Here is a 19,890-nt window from a genome sequence, read left to right on the forward strand (position 1 = left end):
AAGGGTCCAGAAGAGCAAATTCAGATCTGATTCTCACCAGATTAATTTTGCTTGTGGGTTAACAGGCTTGGGACCCCAGCATTTGCTTCAGATACTGCACTTGTCATCACACTGAATATGTAGAGAGTGAATATTTCTGTACTTTGAATCAGTTGCTTAATTAAGAATCACTTCCAGGGTGAAATGCTTCCACTGTTCAGAGGCAGGAGGATACACTCATAGAATCCTTTCAGTTGGAAAAGACCCTCAGGATCATCAAGTCCAACCATAACCTAACTCTAGCACTAAACCACGTCCCTAAGAACCTTGTCTAAATGCCTTTTAAACGCCCCCAGAGATGGTGACTCCATCACTGCCCTGGGCAGCCTGTTCCCATGCCTGACGAATAGTGCTATATATTTGGTTTGGTGTTTGTCTAGCAGAGTGATTTCTTCTTGAGCTATGTTTTCTGTTTAATTAATGTTTTAAATGGGAGTTTTTCTTAGTAACTGTATAACTAGATTCCATGGTGATGTTATCCAGTGATAAAAATAGCCTCTTTCATGGAAGGAGAAACCATGAATTTATAATGCAAAAACAAATCCCTTAAATCCTATCCGGAAAAGGGCAGACAACCAAGTTGGAGTGAAGAATATTAAAATATTGCCATTGCTGTGTAATTCCTTCTGGCCCCATTCTTTCTGCTGAACTTGCAGTTCCTGAAAAGAGTATAGGTGCTGCTCCTGTGAGGTTTCTGCTGCTTCCTTCTCCAGATGCCTCTGTGTCTGAAGCAGTGTGTCTCCACGAGAGCGACGTCTGTGGTGTAACCACGTGGAGCCCAGGTGTGCTGTGGGATGGAGGGGCTCAGGAAGCCAGAGCTCTATTTCTGGCTCCGTCAAGGACCTGGTATATGACCTGGGGAAAGGCACTCTGCTTTTCCCTGCCTGCCTTGCCTTTCCTGTTTATACAGCCTGCACGCTCCTCAGGCAGAGTTTTCTCTGACTGTGTTAGGTGTTGAATCACTACTTCTCCTTTGCTCTGAAAGGCACCGGCCCTTAACATCTGATGGTGGATAAATAAGAGGTGGGGAGGTCTATTATGATCCCAGTGAGGGATTTGTCTGTGAACAGCAAACACATCTGCTCTTTCCTGTGAAAAATATATGGTTCTTTCTTTCATGACTGTTAAGTTACTTTTTCCCCAGTTAAATTGCCTTTTTTTTTTTTTTAAAAAATTTAGAAGTTAGATTGGACTTGAGAAGATAGGGTGCTAAAACAATTTGTTGCATATAGGTCTCTCTTGATGATTAGAGTAAATTATGAAACATACTTGTGGTATAGAGTAGTGACAGCAATTTATGTGCAAGCAATAATAGTTCAGAAGAGAGTACTTTATTAGAGGAAAATACATCACCAGCGACCTGAGATAGGTGAGACTGCTGCATCCCCAGGTCCAGTCAGCAGTGAAACTGATCATATATTCCCAGATAGTAGCAAAACATCCTGCTCTCCTCTATGGCTGAGCAGTACAGGGGTCCTCTAGCAAGAGGTGGAGGAAATTTGTTTGTTTGGTGTGTTGTGTTGTGGGGTTTGTTTGGGTCTTTTTTTTGGTTGTTGTTGTTGTTTGGGGTTTTTGTTTGTTTGGCATGGGTCTCCAGTAGCCTACTGCCCCATGTTCTTGCCCCTACAGACACCCCTGGCTCCCAGACTGGCTCACCTCCTCACTAGCTGGGTCAGCTCGCTCTTTGCCAGCAGTTACGCATTCACTCTCGCAGCTGTACTCACTCCATGGACACGTGCCCTTCCACCCCTGGTCTGACTCCAGTAGCTGCACTCAGACCCCCATACACATGCATGCATAATGAATAGAGTCCCTCACCCAGAAAAAAGAGCTAGAAATTACTAAGAAACTTGGGTAGGGTGAGGCCAGACAAGTGTCCCAAACAGCCAACCGGTTACATGTGACCAGCCTTCTATATCCCTTTACCTCTCTCTTGTTCGTCCCCAAATCACCTATATTCATCCCTTTTCCCACTTCTGGTGCCTTCCCTAAACATCCCATAGTAAGTCTTGTGCAATCCCCAAATGTTCTTCCCCCACATCCCGTGATGTGTCCCATGCCCCCTGACAGTACCCCTGTTCCATCTAAACAGTGTTCTAGTGTTGACCCATCTTGATGAATTTCATGCCTGGACACTGGGGCTGAGGCCCTGCTGGGACAGTCCTAGGAGGGGCCCAAACAGGGTGTCCCTGTCCCTTCTTCTGAGTCCTTAAGTTTGGGTTTCTGCCTGCCCTTGCACCTCTGTGCTTCTCTGGGTTTGTGGAGACTGGGCTGTGGTGGGCTGATGGCTCCTGTGATGGGCTTGGGAGTAGCCAGAACAGAGTATTATTTGTGTTTCTCCTCCTGCCGCTATATCTCTGTGCTCATTTGGATGTGTGCAGATGAATTTTTTTATCACATAACCTAACACTCCTGAGGTTTCCTTTGTAACTTCATAAATGGCTAGGGAAAATGTGAGTAAGCAACAAAACTCATCTGTATCTGGCTAATTTGTGGCCACCCAATATGCTTAACGCCTGAGAAATGCATACATCATCCTTGTCAAAAACATATAGCAAAACATAAGGCAAAACAACATAGCTGCTTTTCCATATTAGTGAGTCATCTCTTGCTTGCTATTTTTTAAAAAAATCATTCTTCAAACCGTAAGTACAAAACCATGATTAGTACGCAAAGCAGATACAGCAACTTCAAAAACAGAAATCAAGCAATAAACCCCGAGGCAATACAATCACATCTTGGTTGTCACTAGCATGTTATAGAGGCAATAATGATATACAGAAGTTAATAGCTTCATGGGAAGATGAGATAGGAGGCATTTATGAAGGTTAATGCAATTTCTGCACAAAAAATTGAAGGGCTTTATCTGATGATGATGATGTTGGTAACAAACTCCCAGTTTTGTCCTTGTGGCTTGTTAGGCTGCGTATTCCGCTAGTTATTTGTCAGGCTGTTCTCTGTAGCAAGGTGTAAGCTAGCAGGTTCCCTCTTCCACTCCTGTATCGTCTAGTTACCAAATTCTTCTACAAGTTACCAAACTTTTTGTCAGCCTGGGTGAATGTCAGACCTGAAAACAAGTCTGGTCTCCACCCTCAGTTTTTGCAGAGATTACTACTTTTGCAAATTACAAAAGCAAGCTGAAAGAAAGGCACAAATTGTGAGTCTTTCACTTCCATGTGATGCTGGGTGGTGGTTGCGTGTTTAGCACAGAGCAGCCTTTCATGAAGACTTTCATGAAGCACTTGCTCCAGTTTGAGCAGTCTGAGTGCAGGGCTGTGGCTGGTCAGAGCTCCTACGAGAGCTCAGTGTGGAAATACACAGGGATTACTTGCCTGTGAACCAGAATTGGACACTCTCAGGTCTTGTCCATACTAAAAAACTTGTGTAGTCTTAGCTGTTCCAGAGCAGTGTGTTTTATGCAACCCGCAAATACAGTTGAACTGGTACTGCCAGTGTTGTGTTATTTTACATTGGAGTATCTTTCCCATTCATTCCCATTCCACGAGATCATGAATGATGCTGGTAAAATGCGCTTAAATAAAGCAGGTTCCACGTCACTGTACCAATGGTTTCAAATAAATGCATTTTTTCACTGTCACAGTGACTCACTGGTAACTGAGGAGGACCTTGCCCAATGACACTTTGCACACCTGTGTGATCAGGATTTACAAAAGCCAACTGCAGTCAATAGACCTTCATGTGACTGATAGTGGAAGGAGTTTTTAAGTGAAACCCATGTCGGGACAGTCACCTCCCCATACCTTTGGTGGGAATGGAGCTGGGGGTGCTGTGTGGGCAAGGAGCCTGCTTGCTGCAATCCAGCTTTGCCTCTTCAAGGAGCGCTGAAAAAGGGACGCCTGGAGATGAGGATCAGGCCAAAATGAGTTATTTGGGAAGCAGTGTAAGTTAGGGTGACAAAATTTGGCCCTGAAATGCAATCTGGAAGGAGAAAACTTTGTTAATGGCAACGCTTTCAGATGCAAGGGAAAGGAGGAATACAGTAAACCACTCTACTGTTTCTTAAAAAAAAAAAAAAAAAAGCCTTTTTTTTTTTTACTGAGATTGTTTCCCAGGTGCAAACACATAAAAGAGCAGGTAGAGCTACTCTGTGAGATGCCTTGAGCCAGAAGCCTTCTGTCGTCTCCCCAAACAGGAATTAGCTATTATACATTGTTCTGTGCAGTTGTAGACTAATTCTACCATGTTTACCCCGGAGAACTTGTTATCTGTGATAATCTGGGTAAGGCAACAGCACTTCAAAGCTAAAACATAAGGATATTTTTCTCACCTGTGACCCTGTTATTCCACTCTATATTTATTATTCTGTATTTTGATCAGGTAGTTTCTATTTCTTTTCCCTTCTTCTGATAAAATAATTTGTAGGTTTAATTGAGGTTTTTCTGAACTGAAAACTGATGCCTAGCACTTTTTTCTTTTCTTTTTTTCCCACGAGAACCTCTCACTTTGTGGTTGCTTGAGGAAGTTGACTTAAGCAATTTAAAATGTAGTCGTGGCTTATTTAGAAAGAGACACTGGCCGTTAGCACAGATATATGCCTAAATATGCTAACAGGTGCAAGAGCTGTCTAATCACATGATGGCTACAGGAAACCTATTAACCATAGTGTTTGGGTTAAAGACAGGTCATGCTGATAATTAAATACAGAAAGACAGATTTTTTTTGTTGTTGTTGTTCTTTTCTCTTTTTCCCTTCAGTTTTTCCTGCTACTTCCTGTGCTTACTGCGAGAAGTTGAAGTTTTCTGTGTTCTAGAGTTAGTATGAAAGGTTGTGACACTGGCTAAAATCAGTGATAGTCATAACTGTAGTAAGAACAGAAATAGAGGTGTGGGGTCAAGCAGATGTCAACATTCATTGTGAACTTCTGTGCTCTTTCAGGTTTCAGGTCACAGCTTCCAAATACTTTCTACATACTGCTAAAATAAAGCTCCTGAAAATACAGAGAAAAATCTGAAGTTATTGTTTAAGTTATTGCTTAGATTGCCTTTGGCTCTACATGGCTTGTGTGAGGCATCACCTGGGTTTAGTTTTTTAGGGCTAGGACTTTTCTTCCTCATTGTTCAGAGAGAGCATGCACATACCAAAAAAAAAAATAAATCTTTGGAGTAGTTTTCAACTTTAATAAGGAGGGGCCCTCTTCTATACTACTTACTTTATCAGATATATAATTGGGTATCTAAGTGTGTATATAGCCCATCTCAACGCTCTGTAGCAGCTGAGTAAAAATCTATTGGCTTTCTGCATCACAGATTTCTGTAGGCAGGGGAACCTTGGTGATTCATCCTTAACTGTGATCCAAAGCATTTTACACCCTTGATATTGATGTGCTTGCTTGTTGAATGTTTGCACAGGTAACAATTTTACACCTTTTTTTTTTCCTACAGTCATGACTTCTAGATGATAGAAATTACCTTCAGGTTGGTTGGTGCTATCTTGCCACTGAACCTAATTTTAAATCATCAAAACATGTTTGTGGAGCATGTAACTGCATCTGGAACTGAGCATAGTGACTCTACTCTTTGAAATCTACTTCCTAAGGTTGTTCAAGGAAAAATCCCTTACAGCCTTCTGCAGCATCCTATTGTTTTCGGGGCAGGAGGCACATCTGCCTATCCACACCAGAGGCAGCACTTCTCAGAGTTTAGGTCCACTGTGCCTGCATAGCAGGGCCTGTCTTTCAGCAGCAAACAAGATATAGGTGATTCTGTCCAGTGAATGGAAAAAGATAAGTTAATCTGATTCGAAGGCTTCTTACTGTGCTTATCTTCTGTTGTCCCCAGCAGGGCAAGGCAACAGAAAGAGCAAGATTTTTTGTTTGTTTGTTTTCCAAGATGCCTTCTGACATGGTGAGGTGCCTTCATCTCTGTCTGGTCTCTGCCTGCAAGTGGTTGTAGCTGGCCTACAGTGTGCCCAAACCTCCATCTGTGGTGCAAACGTTTTAATTGGTTAGTCAGCTTGTGCTGCTGTCCACATATTTGAAACCGTATAGCAGATAGAATTTTCTGCGTATTTCCCTTAGGATTGTAACTGTCCTACTACTCCTTTCAGAATCATGGTGGAAAATTGATGGTGAGGTAGAATTAGTTAGAAAATATGAAAGCTAGACTTAAGTGCCAAATCAGTAGGTTTTAATGCTTCTACCTGGTGCTTCTTACTTGCAAGCTGGGAGCATGCAAACAGCTGATTTTTTTCTTTATACTGTCATAAAAGAAATTTTAAATTGCAAGTGTCTAATAATGTTGGTAAGGAGTGATAATTCAGTGACTAAGGGACCGAGTTCAGCTTGTTCTGCTGCAAATTTCTTCTTAGCCTTCAACACGTTGCTTGGACTGCCTGGCTTTAGAACACATCCTCCTTGGCTGGCAAGCAATCTTAAAAGATAAGGATGATATGAGAAAATCTTGCCTCATAGTCAAGTAATCTGTGGTTCTTCCTACCTGCTTGGTCACCCACTGACATCTGTGTGTAGGATAACCATTTATTACACAACTGCTTTCGTAAGTCTAAAGTTTTGTTTTATTCTTTTAGTAAGCAATCACTTTCATTCTCTTAACTATTCCTTCCTTAACTTGTATAAACATTCTGATTTGTATAAACTTGGTTTGCTTACCTATTTATTTTTTAAGATTACAGTATATTTAAGTACTTTTCGAAACTGATAACTGTATTATTTACCTAAGGTGGAAAATATGCCTATGGTAGGTATCTTCTGAATATTCCTTGGAGACCAAAGTAACATGTTTGCTTCTCTGGATTCTCCATACCCTACATGTGGTCTTTGCTTGAAGTTGCGAAGCACCCACACAGATCTGCCCAGTCATGATTACCTATATTTTAATGGTATAGCTGAAGGCAAAACTGTAGAGAAAGGGGCAGAAGGGTGACTTAATGCTATGACAGCTTGTTGTGCTGTGCCTCTGCCATGTCACAAGTTTATTAACATATTTGGTTGGGGAAAGTATTCTGGAAGGTGTGGGATCTACGTTTTAGTAAAGGAAAAAATAAATAGTATTTTGTGCCATATTTACATCAATGATGGCAGATGTTTTTGCTAGTGGTAAGTAACAGTGGAAACAAAGTTATCAGAATTTGTATCATGGGCTAGAAACAGGACCGATCCAGGTAAATGAGAGGTGGGGAAAAAAGGTATTTGCACGGCAAAAGGCTGCACAAATCTCTGCTGCTCAGCACGGTGTTGAATAAAGACACAACAGATGCAGTGACATCCAAGCCGTTCCCCAGAGAGGAGCAAGCCACCTTCTCTAGCTAGTAAGAAGTCTTGGAGGAAGCGAAAAGACTTAATTTGCCTGCATTTCAACACGGTCTTTTGTTTTTATATCAGCTTTAAAACCTCTTCCTTCAGGAGAGAATTTGGAGAGGAGGTAGACATCACTGTTGGTCATCTTGTATAGCCTCATGCTAATCCATGTGTGAGGAAACAGCTTCTCAAAACTTGTATCAATGGCATTTTGCTACCTGAGTCTGGTGCTCTAGTCTAAATGTCATGGTTGTCCCCACTGCTCATGCCCTGACTCAAATGTGGAGCAAGATGGGTGACTCTTCCAGGTCAACAGTAGCATGAGGACGAGGAAGATTTGCATCGTATTAAACTTTGCCCAAAGAGGTGTAATGTCTTGTTCTCTACAGGAATATGTATGGGATGGAGTTTGAATGTTGGGTGTCTCTTCTGGAACTCTTGAGTATATAAGTAGCAGAGTCCTTATTCATATCCTAGACACACAAAGTTCTTGTCAACAGCTTGAGGGAGGCTTTGAGGTTGGCTGTACCAGAAAACACTCATCTGTGGCAATTGCACTGTACCTGTCTCAAGGCAGCTTTACCAAAAGATGTGTTGATATAAAATACAGAACTTGAAGAGCATGAATATGTCAGTTGTAGAGGACTAAACTAAAGCCTTTAGTTTCTAAATACATGTCCATCTTATGAGGACACACATGAAGCCTGTGCAGAGCTGTTATTGCTGAGTTAGTATCTGTGCTGTGTTTTTCTGTAAGCTCTTGTATAGCCTGTCAATGCCTTTGATCATCTATCTATTCCTGTCTCTCCAGTACAGATCACTTATCAAGTGTGAAACCTAGCACAAACTTCTGGAGTTTGCATGCAGGTTGTCAGCAAGCATAATAGAAGTGCTGGACTCAACTGACTGCAAGAAAAGAGATGGTATTTTTCATGTGAGATTGGAGCACATGCCAGTGATGTTGCAGACCCCAGCACTCCTTTTTCATTTGCCATGTTCTCTTTTCCGCTCTCTCCTCCCCTGGTGTCACTCAGTCTGTCCTTCCTGCAATCTCACCAAGTAACCGAGCACTGAATGGCTGTTGATGAAAAGTCAATATAAAGGGCTGATTTAGCCTTCTGGAAGAAAGAAGATATTTTGTTTCAAGGTGCACAATACAGCTCCGTTAAGCAACATACATGAGCTGAGAGGCCTGGGGTGGATGATGTCGTAGGTGTATGAGACATCCAGTGAGCCTGAATGTGGCCATCTGCATAGATGTGAACCGAGTTCACCTGGTTCACTGAATGTGAATCAGGATTGAGACATGACTACTAAAAGCAACAGATGTATCATAAGATACTAAAGCCAAAGTACAAAAAGTATTTGAACATTGCTGTGGTTCTGTTGACACAAGAAAATACCTTTGTGCTCTACTGACTCCACGCTATTCCGCAATCAGAGGCAGAATTGAAAGCCACAGATTTACAAGATCAGTATCTGATGTCCTTGGTCCTGTCAAGCTGCTATTTTGTTGGCATTGTTGTCTTCTGGAATTTTTTTTCACGTCTAAAATACTGAACTTCCATGAGATGGGCTGCATGTTTGGAATATTAAAACAAACAAACATTCCCCCCAAGCCCCACCCCCCTACACCCTGCCAATAAATAGGTGAAGAGACAGCACTCTGAAACACTTGACTTGGAAAAGGGTTATAGGAGTTGCTTGTAAACTGGAATCTGGGTGTGGTTCTCACATCCACACTTCTTTTGTGTTTAAAGCAATACAAAGTCACATAGGTATTCACCTATGTCCTGTACGTATGCACAATAAAAACAGCTTAAGTAGTATTTTTCTTATTCCACCATGACAGCTGCATTCAGGAGATGAGTTTAACAATGTACTCTTCAAGTTCATGGCCTTTAAAGGTTCACTGTGAATACTGAAGATGGAAGAACCTTTCTACACTTTTTAATGAGGAATGTTACATTGACGATTTTAGTCTTCAAATACTTCGTCATATTCACTAATGACCAATGCTTATTTTCAATTTACTCTCAGAGAAATTAAGACAAAAGGGCCTGTGTAATTTCTTCTCTGAGCTACCTTGGAGCTCCGTGTTGGTGTAAGGGATAAATTTCAGTCCCACAAGCAGAAGTCTGCATTACAACACTTTATATTTAAGCTTATACTTTAGCTCTGAACGAAATGCAATAAAAAAATTGCTTGAATACTTCTCTGACCAGAACTGAATAAATCCTTTGCAAAGAAGATGCAATTACTAATGAAGTTTCCACAATGGTTTGGTGACATTTATACTTACAAAAAGACATTGCGTATGAAGACAGTCTAGGACCAGTAAACAAAAGAATAGACTAATTCAAGTGGTTTATAGTGTTGAAATACCTTTTAAGATATGAGAATCCCCAGTGGGCATAGGAGTGAACCACATCTCTCTCACGCATAATCTCTTCCCCCATTCTTAGCAAACCCTGGTTACAGCCTGTGATTTCAAGACTGAAAAAATCTTCAACGGAACCAAAAACAGAGGAGGTGAATACTTCAATCTTGCAAAACCTCATAGATTTAAAAGAGGAAGTTAATGTTCATACTTGATTAAAAAAAAATATGGTTTCAAAATTGGGCTAGTAGGTCTCAACTCTGCATTAGAGCTTATTTTTCACACTCTACATCGGAGAGAGTTGATTAGGGCAGGGGGAGGGGGGCAGGAAGGATGTAAAGGAACAACTCTAGCAGTGCTTTTGCATCCTTTTGTCCCCAATTACAAGGTTATGTAGATGACCTAATGAATAAAAAGAAGGGCCGTTTATGGAGACAAGGTATGTGAATTCAATACAAGACAGGCATGCCTTTGGCCATGAACTGTGATTGACATCAATAGCCTGGGTGATAGGATCACTTTTGACAAAGAGCTCATATTCAGAAAAGATGTGAAGAACTTGGATGGAAACCTGCTTACTGGACAGGAAGCCATGTGACAGAGGGGAATAATTTCCGGCTTGCTTATTTGCCAATAAATGTTAAACTCCGTAACACAAGGTTATTGCTTGTCCAGCAGTTTCTTAGCAATCTTAGAAGTTCACTTACCCCTTTCCCTTTCCAGATTATTTCTCTGTCATAAACTTACTTTCAGCTGTGGTGATGATCTAAACCATATCAAACATTATACTGAGGACTGTTCACACTCTCACACTCCAAACAGAAGAAAACTTCGTTCTGATTTTTGGAGGAATATCTGCCCTAGTATGCTGTCAAAAAACCTGGGACTTGTGCAGTCAGTCCTGCGTGGGACATGCAAAATTCAAGGTATCAGGGAGGTCTCATCTTGGTTTTGTCTGGTATGCAAAGGATAAGAGCATGAAACCAAACAGGCAAAATTAACAATAAATTTGCTAGTCCAAAGATCTTTCATCTTCTTTCTTTGTTACTCTGTGTGTTTTATCATTACTCCGTACTTATCACCAAGATTAAAGGCAGGCCCTTCCTCAGGGCAGTTCAGTGGTGGCTCTGAGTAGCCCTGTGCAATAATCTACTTGTTGTCACTGCTCAAAGAGAGAACCAGGAGATAGACTGGCATTCAAAGACTAATTTTTATATATGTATTTATTTTTTTAATGTATACTGTGCTCAAAATGTATATGAAGTCATATCTTGAGAAGACAGCTCCTACCCCTTGGGTCTAGAAGGGAGGGATTTTTTTCTAGTGTCTAGTTGATCTCTGATAATTGCTGTCCATTACATGGAGGAAAAAGGAGCATACCAGAAATTGTGACTCTTGTCAGCACCTTGGGCAGCTGAGCATTGTAAGTAATAATTATGCTTCTGGCAACAGGTTAAGACAGATGTTCAGCAGCAGCTGCTATCAACCTGTTGGCAAAGCTAGTTGTTTCATTGTGTGATGAAGTCATTCTTGGCATCTTTTTTAGGGAAAGAGGGCATAAAATTGAGGGAGAATTACATTAAATATAAGGTGCAACAATATGCTATGATGATAGAAATGTACATCAGTAGTGGATAATGGAGTATCTTGGAAACTACGGCAGCTCTGCAGAGGGTAGAAAAATACCTCATGGGCATCATTAGTCAGTGATTTCTGCTCATCAAAAAGGGCTATTAGGAGAGGCATCTGGATCTGTTTCAAACAGTATAGCTCTGCATTGTGGGAATATGACCTAAAGGCTTTTCTTCCCCAACTGATACTCAAAATTCAGTCACTTGGGATTTCTTTGCTAGCAAGTTTTGTGAGGAAAGGAAATTCAAAGTTACAGTGGAAGGCTATAGGTACTTCACCGCTGGCACAGTGGAGGGGAAACGCATGGTAATCTTTGGTGTAATGTTTCTTGAACCCTTATGTACTGGTATAATTCCTCTGACTCCTCTTCATAAACAGCCCAGAAGGTATCTCAGCAACTGTGGGAGCAGTTGCAATGATGATCACTTGCTATCACAATGAGGATTTTATGAGTTTCCCGTAGATAAGTGGACCATGCAGGGAAATGTTTTGAAGGAGCTGTAGTCCTCTGTTCTCTCTATCGGCTTCAGAAACCAGTTTTAACAACTTGTCTTACGGATAGGAAAATGCAATGAGTTTTTGTTTTCTTTGCATTTTATACCATGCTTGAAGATGTTCTCAAGGGGATGGGGTTTTATCTATAGGTATGCTCAAGCAGGCTATACTGGCTTAATTGTACATTTGCACAGATAATTCAGTCTCCAGATCAGAATTCATTCGTGTTTTGTCATCTCTGAGAAGGGTAAACAACTCACTCTGTCCATGAAATGCATCTTTTCTGCAGAGTGTATAGGAAAGCTGAATAGCACAGAGAAGAAGGAAATATATATTTGTTTTTTAACGAATACCAAACTGAACGTGGACAAGCTTTACATACAGTGTGGTGTATCTGTAACTGAATTAAATATAATTTAGCTTTAGGCATGTCTGATATTTCCTTGACTGAATTGTCAGCATTTATACATGCAAAAACACTTGATACCAGAGATTTACCTTGAAAAGACCTACGTTGACCCAACTGTGTGTTATGATGACCAAGACTGATTTCTCAATGTGAAAGTTTTAAATGCTTGTTTGCACTAAGTCATAACATTTTCACTGAAAATGCCTGCGAATGAGATCCCAAGTCTCAGCTTTTGTTATTCATGTACATGTTTGCACATGAATGAGCTTACATAAGCAGGTATTTGTGTGCTTTATTGCTTTACTTTTCTTAGGTAAATGCATGTAAGAAAATATGCATACATCTGAGAAGTCCCCATTAAAACCTTGTCAGGGCTAAGCCGTTTCAGGGATTCTAGCAGGATGGTTGCCCGTGGTGGTTTGCTGTTATTCGAAAGAATATTGCTAAAGTGCAGCAGTGTAGAAAATTAAGCTTGTTTTACCCATTGCTTACAGGAGAAGCATAAAGCAAGTTCAGCTTTTTGACTGAATGTTGCACAGTTGTTTTAATGAAGAAACATATGGCACGGTGCTGGCACTAGTCTAGATGTTCTTTTCTGCTTACTCATCCCGGAGGGCTTAGTCTGTTATGTTTTTTTTGTTATAAGCATAAATATTGTCTAACCATTGGGGAGACTTTGTCTATGATCAAATCTGCTGATGCTAATGTTTCCTTTAGGAACACCTCAAGAAAAAAAAAAATAGTTTTTATGTTGAGGAAAGATTGTCGAGCAGAGCAAAATATATATAAATTGTTGCTGTGTGTTCCACTGGAACAATTATGAAGGGTGAGAACACGTACAAAAAACCTCCAAGAGCAAATCAGATAATATTGTGATGTTCCTCTTTTATTGTTGTTGTTAAACTCTATCGCTCTGTTTAATAACATTTTTATGTTAAGCTCTATTCCCCCAAAACTAACTTACTTTGGGATATGCCAACCTTCAGGTCTGAAATCTTGCCTGAAATGTGTATGTGTCTGGGGGAACATGTATTTCCAACCCCCCTGCCCCCCATTATAGCTATTAAATTGTATAACCCTATATATTTTCTGCTTCATAAAGAGTGTGCCTTTAAACCCGTCCTTTTAGAACCAAAGCAAATGAGGGGTGAGATGGTAGTTTGGGACTTTCAGTGGGACTTTTCTTCTATTTCTACGTGCATGCCCTTCATGATACACCGTAGCATTTCTTGACAACTTCACAGAATTTTGAAAAATTTGTGGAATTAACTTGAACATTTTTATTAAACAATATCAGAATCGTCGAGTAATACAGTATCTTATTTCTTGCTTTCCTATGCCTGTTAACAACTGGACCCCTTACAGTTCAGGGCAGTTTTAAGGTCCCCATTCTACATTTAGATCAGTGAAATAGGCTTCCCTTCTTTCACATGTTTCTGATGAATTCAGAAAGTGTCCACACTGAGATCAGACTGTGTCATCTGAGGAAATGGAGGAGAAGAGCAAATGAGATGGCAAGGGTTAAGCATGCAAAGTACACATAACAATAATGTGACATTTCCTGCTGGTTGGCTGTAGATTATCATTTGTTCTGCAAATGGTTTTGCTTGTCCAAGCAAGGTATGGCTTAGTTTTGAAATGGAATTGAGGCACTTTACTTAGTTTTGTTTGTCTTTGCTCACTTTGTGCAGCTGAACTCCCTTCAGAATGACATGGTAGTTCCTCCAGAGTATTTAAAAACTACAAGAATAGCAGCTGGGCTGGGAGATGGTGAAGGAACAACTGTAAGAGCTAGAGCTCTAGCTGAAATTCAGCATTTTAACTTCACAGGGACAGGCCTGTTAGCTTGCTACGAGAGGGGTCTACAAACTGCTCTGGACCTCGTGGCATCCAGAGTGGTCAGGGTGTCACGCTGTGGTTTGTGTGATTTAAATTCTCACATGTTAACTGATGCTTGTGGAACCACTGCTGCCACTATTTATGATTAGAATGTGGGACCCTAGCTGTCAGTGATTGCTTAGCTACAATGACACAAATGCCAAAGACAAGAAGCGTTTCTCCATCAAATACGGAGAGTGCTGCGCTCTGCCCTTGGGAATGCAGGGGAAAAGGGTTGTCGTGAAGCTGTGATGCTTTTGTCTCTAGTTAGGAAGTTCTTGAATCTGTATGCTTATTGATTGTTTACTGTGACATGCTGGTGTTTTTGATGGAAGGGAACGTGGCCTGGGCATGAAGAGGTAACCGAAAATTGCCTAGAGGGTTCATATGTAATGCTGATGTAATGCTTTGCTAAGCCTAAAAGAAGTGCACAGCAATAGTGTGAAAGCATTACTGGTGAGTGGTAAGTGCTTAGAGGCAGAGGCTGACTTAAATACCTCCTCTGCATTGTCATCCTGTGACTCAAATTCCACTTTCTTGCTTCATATTGTTTATACCTGTGGGAATTTCTGGAGAGCCACAGATGGCTTTAAGCTTCTGTCCTTGGAGGTATTTCAAAAACCTGCAGGGAGAGAAAATTCCTGCACTAGAGAGCTTCAAATCTAAGTGAGGCAAGGAATGGGTGCTGCCCCCATCCTCCTTCCACATCTGTGGTTCCTCTGTCTTTGGCTACAAGAGACTTCTTCCTTCCTTCCTTCCCCTGGTCAGCAGTCAGAAACCTGCTGTCCCCCATGTAACATATGCTCTGAATTTTCAAATGTAGCAGCAGATCTAACCTTCAGGACCTTCCTGAGCACCCTCAGAAGGTCTGCAGACCTCTGGTGCTAAAATGAGGCAAAAGCTGCTCTTTGGTATTGGCTGGCATGGTCTTCATTTCTTGATCCTTCTGCTGAAACTGGTGCTCCTGCCTCTTGCCCCTGGTGCTCCTTGGTGCAGCCAGCAGGCTCCTGTGGCCGTGGAGGATGAGGCAAGTCCCTGTAGCTTCCTGGGGCAGGGACTGTCAAAGAAGAGCTGTAGTGTTGTGGCAGGGGTGCTGTTCATTTCTCTGCTCTCTCCCTGCTGCTTTTTGGCCCTCTCTGCTGTGCCCTCCCTCCCGTGCCAGTGCGTGCCGGTGCCCCTGGCCGGAGGAGGCCCAGCTGCGCCCTGCAGCTGGCGTGGTGGGGGCAGGAGGCGAGGGCACCCCGGTACCAGCTGCACCCTTGCACAGGAAAGTCTCTACGGGCTGTTTCTACATCTGCCGAGAGACGACGTGTCTGCCGATTTACCATTGCGTGTGGCTCGCTGCCCTTGCAGCTGCGCGGAAGTCACAAGACTGTCCCATCCTCCCTCCGTACTCCATACGGGAGGATGAGTGTGCCTGAGGGATGTTTGCAAGGTGGTGAGGACCTTCAGCTCCGCCAAGTGCAGGGCTGCAGCTGGCAGCACAGAGGGGACATTCTTCAGGTTGGGACACGCGCCTCTAGAGGGGTGAAACACAAATTGTGCCGAAAATGAGAGAGAAGTTGGGAGGTGTAGTAGAATGGAAAAGGGCTGTGCTCCCTCTCTTTGAGGAGCACCATCTTCCTTTTCCTTTGCTCCTCCCATATCCCCGATGACTCCAAATGATACCCGTCTTCCACCTTTAACCTTGCTTGAATGTGTGTTGCCATGTCACCTGCTTTTCATGAGCTATAGCTCATGATCTTCCCCTTGCAGTGCTCCTAGTGACCTGACTTACCTCTCTTTTGGCAGAAGGTAGTTTGACTTAGGGGAGTATTTATTGAACGTGATATAGTCTTGAATTAACATTTGACGTAAGCGTTGCTGGAAGAAAATGGATCCCACCTATTGTGCAGCAGGTATAATGGGGCTTCTGAAGCAGCACACTTTGGGAATAACCCAATTACTCAATTAACTCTCTCTTTCTGTGCCAAAACCAAGCTGCTCAGGCAGTTTTTTCTTTTCCCATGGCTGGGAGGCAGTACAGTGTTTAAAGAGTTCAGTAAACCTACGTGTTGATTTTTAGTAACACCCGTGTCTTGAGGCTGATTGTGGGGGATTGCTGTCTGTCATTAGTCATCTTGTTTAAGCTTACTAACTAGTTCGTTGTCAAAATTATCTCTGTTTTGGAAGAAATCCGACACCTTCTTGCTTTGCTTCTTTAACAGATTAGTTTGCTTTTCCTCAGCTCCTGTGCAAAGGGAGTCTGCCACTCTGGAACCAAGATCCCCTTTGAAATAACTAGCATATTCCTATGAAGTGTTCATGAAAGGATTCAGGCTTTTCATTTGTTCTTTAATTATTCCTAATTAAACATCAGAGGATCACTTGAGATAGTTGAAAGCAAAAATGCTTTTCTGCGCAGAACTCTTCAGATCCATCAGTTCCCAGTTATTTACCTGCCACGCTACTGCTGAGGAGTGGCTCAGGTTTGTCTCCTATGAAGCAGAAAAACAAAAGCCCTTTCAAATGTCTGGTTTCTGTGGGTGGGTGTAGGTACCAGCTAACAGTCATGCATATGTGCTGTGGTGGTAACCACGAGCCTGGTCCTGTGACCCACCATGTGCTCTGCCCTGATCCTCCCATGTCTGTTTCTGCAGCCAGGATCTGCCTGATATGGAGGGTGCTGCTATGTGGTGGGTGTCTTTTTTCAGAGTCTTTTTTCTGTCTTTTCCCTGGTGACGCTCCTCATTTCCCCTAGAAAAGTGATGAATGTTAACTAGGCAGAGCCCCTAGGAGGTAGTGTTGGCCCCTGCTGTGGCATGATAAATCTTCACACCATCTCCATGGACTGGTTGGGGACAGGAGGTTTAGTGACTTGGTACCTCCAATTGTCTAAAGCTCTGCTGACTCCCACCTCAGGGTGTTACAGGTGATGTGTGAAGCACTTAAAGCTTTTGTCATACCCTGGGATGTATCGTAGAAGGAACATATTTCTCATGTTTAGCTTATGGCTTTAGGAGGAAATGGGTTGCCTGGATTTTGTCTATATATATGCATTATCCTTCAAATGGGAGCCATCCTTCACCCAGACTTAAGCCATGGCTCTGTGCTTGTTGTGATATCAACCTGCTACAGTCTCAAGTGATAACCTCAACGCCTCCCCATCTCCATGCCCTTTTAGAGGTATATCCAGCTTCTTTTAGACAGCTCTGAACCATGGTTGAACCTTGTGCATTCATGCTGGGCAGGTCTAGAGACACCAACAGTAACCTTCATGGCAGAGCGCCCCGTGGCCTCCTAACTCTGCAGTGTTCTTGTCACTTCTTCAGCGGATGGTTTGGGCTGCTGCTTCAGATGTTTAGAGGATCAGAAACAAATCTTTCTCTGATTACTGTTACGTGCTGACTACTATTTGGTTTCCAAAGCAAGGGTGGATGTGATATAATAATAATGATAAACGAACAAACCAAATACACACACACACAAAAAAAAAAACTTCACCAAACCAAAACCTCAGGAACACTTCAAGATTATGATTTCAAGTTTATCGGAGTTGTGTGGGCGTTGACTGTTGTCTTTTGTGGGTCCATCCCATAATTGCATGTATTCCCTTCTAAGTCTCTTTGTACGTCTCTCTGTACTGCTATTGACTCGTGAAAAAAAAGCTCGGAGGAGCACTGGCAGGTTTGTATTGCAGCCTGGGACGGCTCTGTAACAAATCCCCGAGTGGGAATTTCCATGTCCATTTCCAGCTCCTGCCTCCTGACATGGATTATCTGTGTGTGTGTGGCTCACGGTTTAGGCGGGTTAAGGAACCAGGAAGGTCCCGATCCCTACCCAGGACCTAGAAATGTTGTACGTGGACGTGGGGGGAATTGGCTCCTTCATTCAGGAGCATGGTCAGCACTGCACAAACTCCCTGCTGCCTGCAGATAGGCATTTGCTTGCTGGACTGTCTTAAGCCACTGATTTGAAACATATGGAAGGTATTTTTGACCCTACCGAAGCGGTTACTAAGATATCATTTCAATGTAAGCATGCTCACAAAGTGGAAGGGACTGTGACTCCCTTACATCGACATACAGGCCCAGCTCCTGTGAGTTACAGGAGATGTTGTAATAAGATGGCTTTCTGCCTTCAAGGTTTAGCAGAAAAATTCTCTAATGCCATTCTTTTGCTATTACTTGCAAACAGGAATTGAATAAGCAAAGAAAGACCATTATAACTGTGGTTTCAGAGGCTGTTCAGCTTGAAACAAAGGGATTTCTTCGCATTCAACCTCATTAGTCTGATTAGTGGGCTTGTAAAATGAAGCATGAAAATGAAACATGACATAGACATGAATTGATTGTACTAAAATCTACACAAACTGCTGCTTGGAAATGAAAGTATGACAGCCGTCTTCTCTGAACTGTTTAAAAAGTTAAGTTTTCAAAATAGCTTGTTCTGTAAATTACGTTGCTGTAGCTACTAAGGGAAACACTAAGAAGCAAAAAAATCCAAATGAGCTTGTCAGGTGATTCTTTTTTATTTTTTTTTTCTTTTTTTTTCTAAATAGAGCAGAAAAATCTGAAGATGTAACAAATCTAGGACTAGCGAAGTGATTGTCACAGTATCACAGTATGTTTGGGATTGGAAGGGACCTCAAAAGATGTCTAGTCCAATCCCCCTGCTGGAGCAGGAACGCCTAGGTGAGGTCGCACAGGAACATGTCCAGGCGGGTTTTGAATGTCTCCAGAGAAGGAGACTCCACAACGCCCCTGGGCAGCCTATTCCAGTGTCTGTCACCCTCACTGAGAAGAAGTTTTTTCTCAAATTTAAGTGGAACCTCTTGTGTTCCAGCTTGATCCCATTACCCCTTGTCCTATCATTGTTTGCCACCGAGAAGAGCCTGGCTCCATCCTCGTGGCACTCACCCTTTACATATTTATAAACATTAATAAGGTCACCCCTCAGTCTCCTCCGAACTAAAGAGACCCAGCTCCCTCAGCCTTTCTTTGTAAGGGAGGTGCTCCACTCCCTTAATCATCTTTGTTGCCTGTACTTGGTGCTGGTGAGGCCCCACCTTGAATCCTGTGTTCAGTTTTGGGCCTCTCACTACAGGAGAGACATTGAGGTGCTGGAGAGAGTTCAGAAGAGTGTAATGAAGCTGGTGAAGGGTCTGGAGCACAAGTCGGATGAGGAGCAGCTGGGGGAACTGGGGCTGTTCAGCCTGGAGAAAAGGAGGCTGGGGGGAGACCTTATCACTGTCTACAACTACCTGAAAGGAGCTTGTAGCATGGAGGGTGTTGGTCTCTTCTCCCAGGTAACAAGTGATGGGATGAGAGGAAATGGCCTCAAATTGTGCCAGGGGAGGTTTAAATTAGATATTGGCAAAAAGTTCTTCATGGAAAGGGTTGTCAGGCCTTGAAACAGGTTGCACAGTGAAGTGGTGAAGTCACCATCCCCAGAGGTGTTTAGAAGACATACAGATGAGGTTCTTAGGAACATGGTTTAGAGGTGGACTTGGCAGTGTTAGGTTTATGGTTGGACTCAATGATCTTAAAGATCTTTTCCAGCCTAAATGATTCTATGATTCTATACATTTTCAGTAGAAAGAAATGTTGGGCTGCAACACATAGTAATTGCATAGAAACTGATGAAAGTCTACTTGTGTCCTTTTTAAAATTTGAGAGAATTGTCAGCATTATTTTAAAAAAGGCCTCTCTGTATCCTGCTGACTTTTGCCTTCAGGCACACTCTGTTCTGTTTCGTTGGTTATTATAAAAATACCTGTTTGGTTGGAGCTTGACTGGAGAT

Source organism: Columba livia, chromosome 3, assembly GCF_036013475.1.
Source record: "Columba livia isolate bColLiv1 breed racing homer chromosome 3, bColLiv1.pat.W.v2, whole genome shotgun sequence".
NCBI lineage: Eukaryota > Metazoa > Chordata > Aves > Columbiformes > Columbidae > Columba > Columba livia.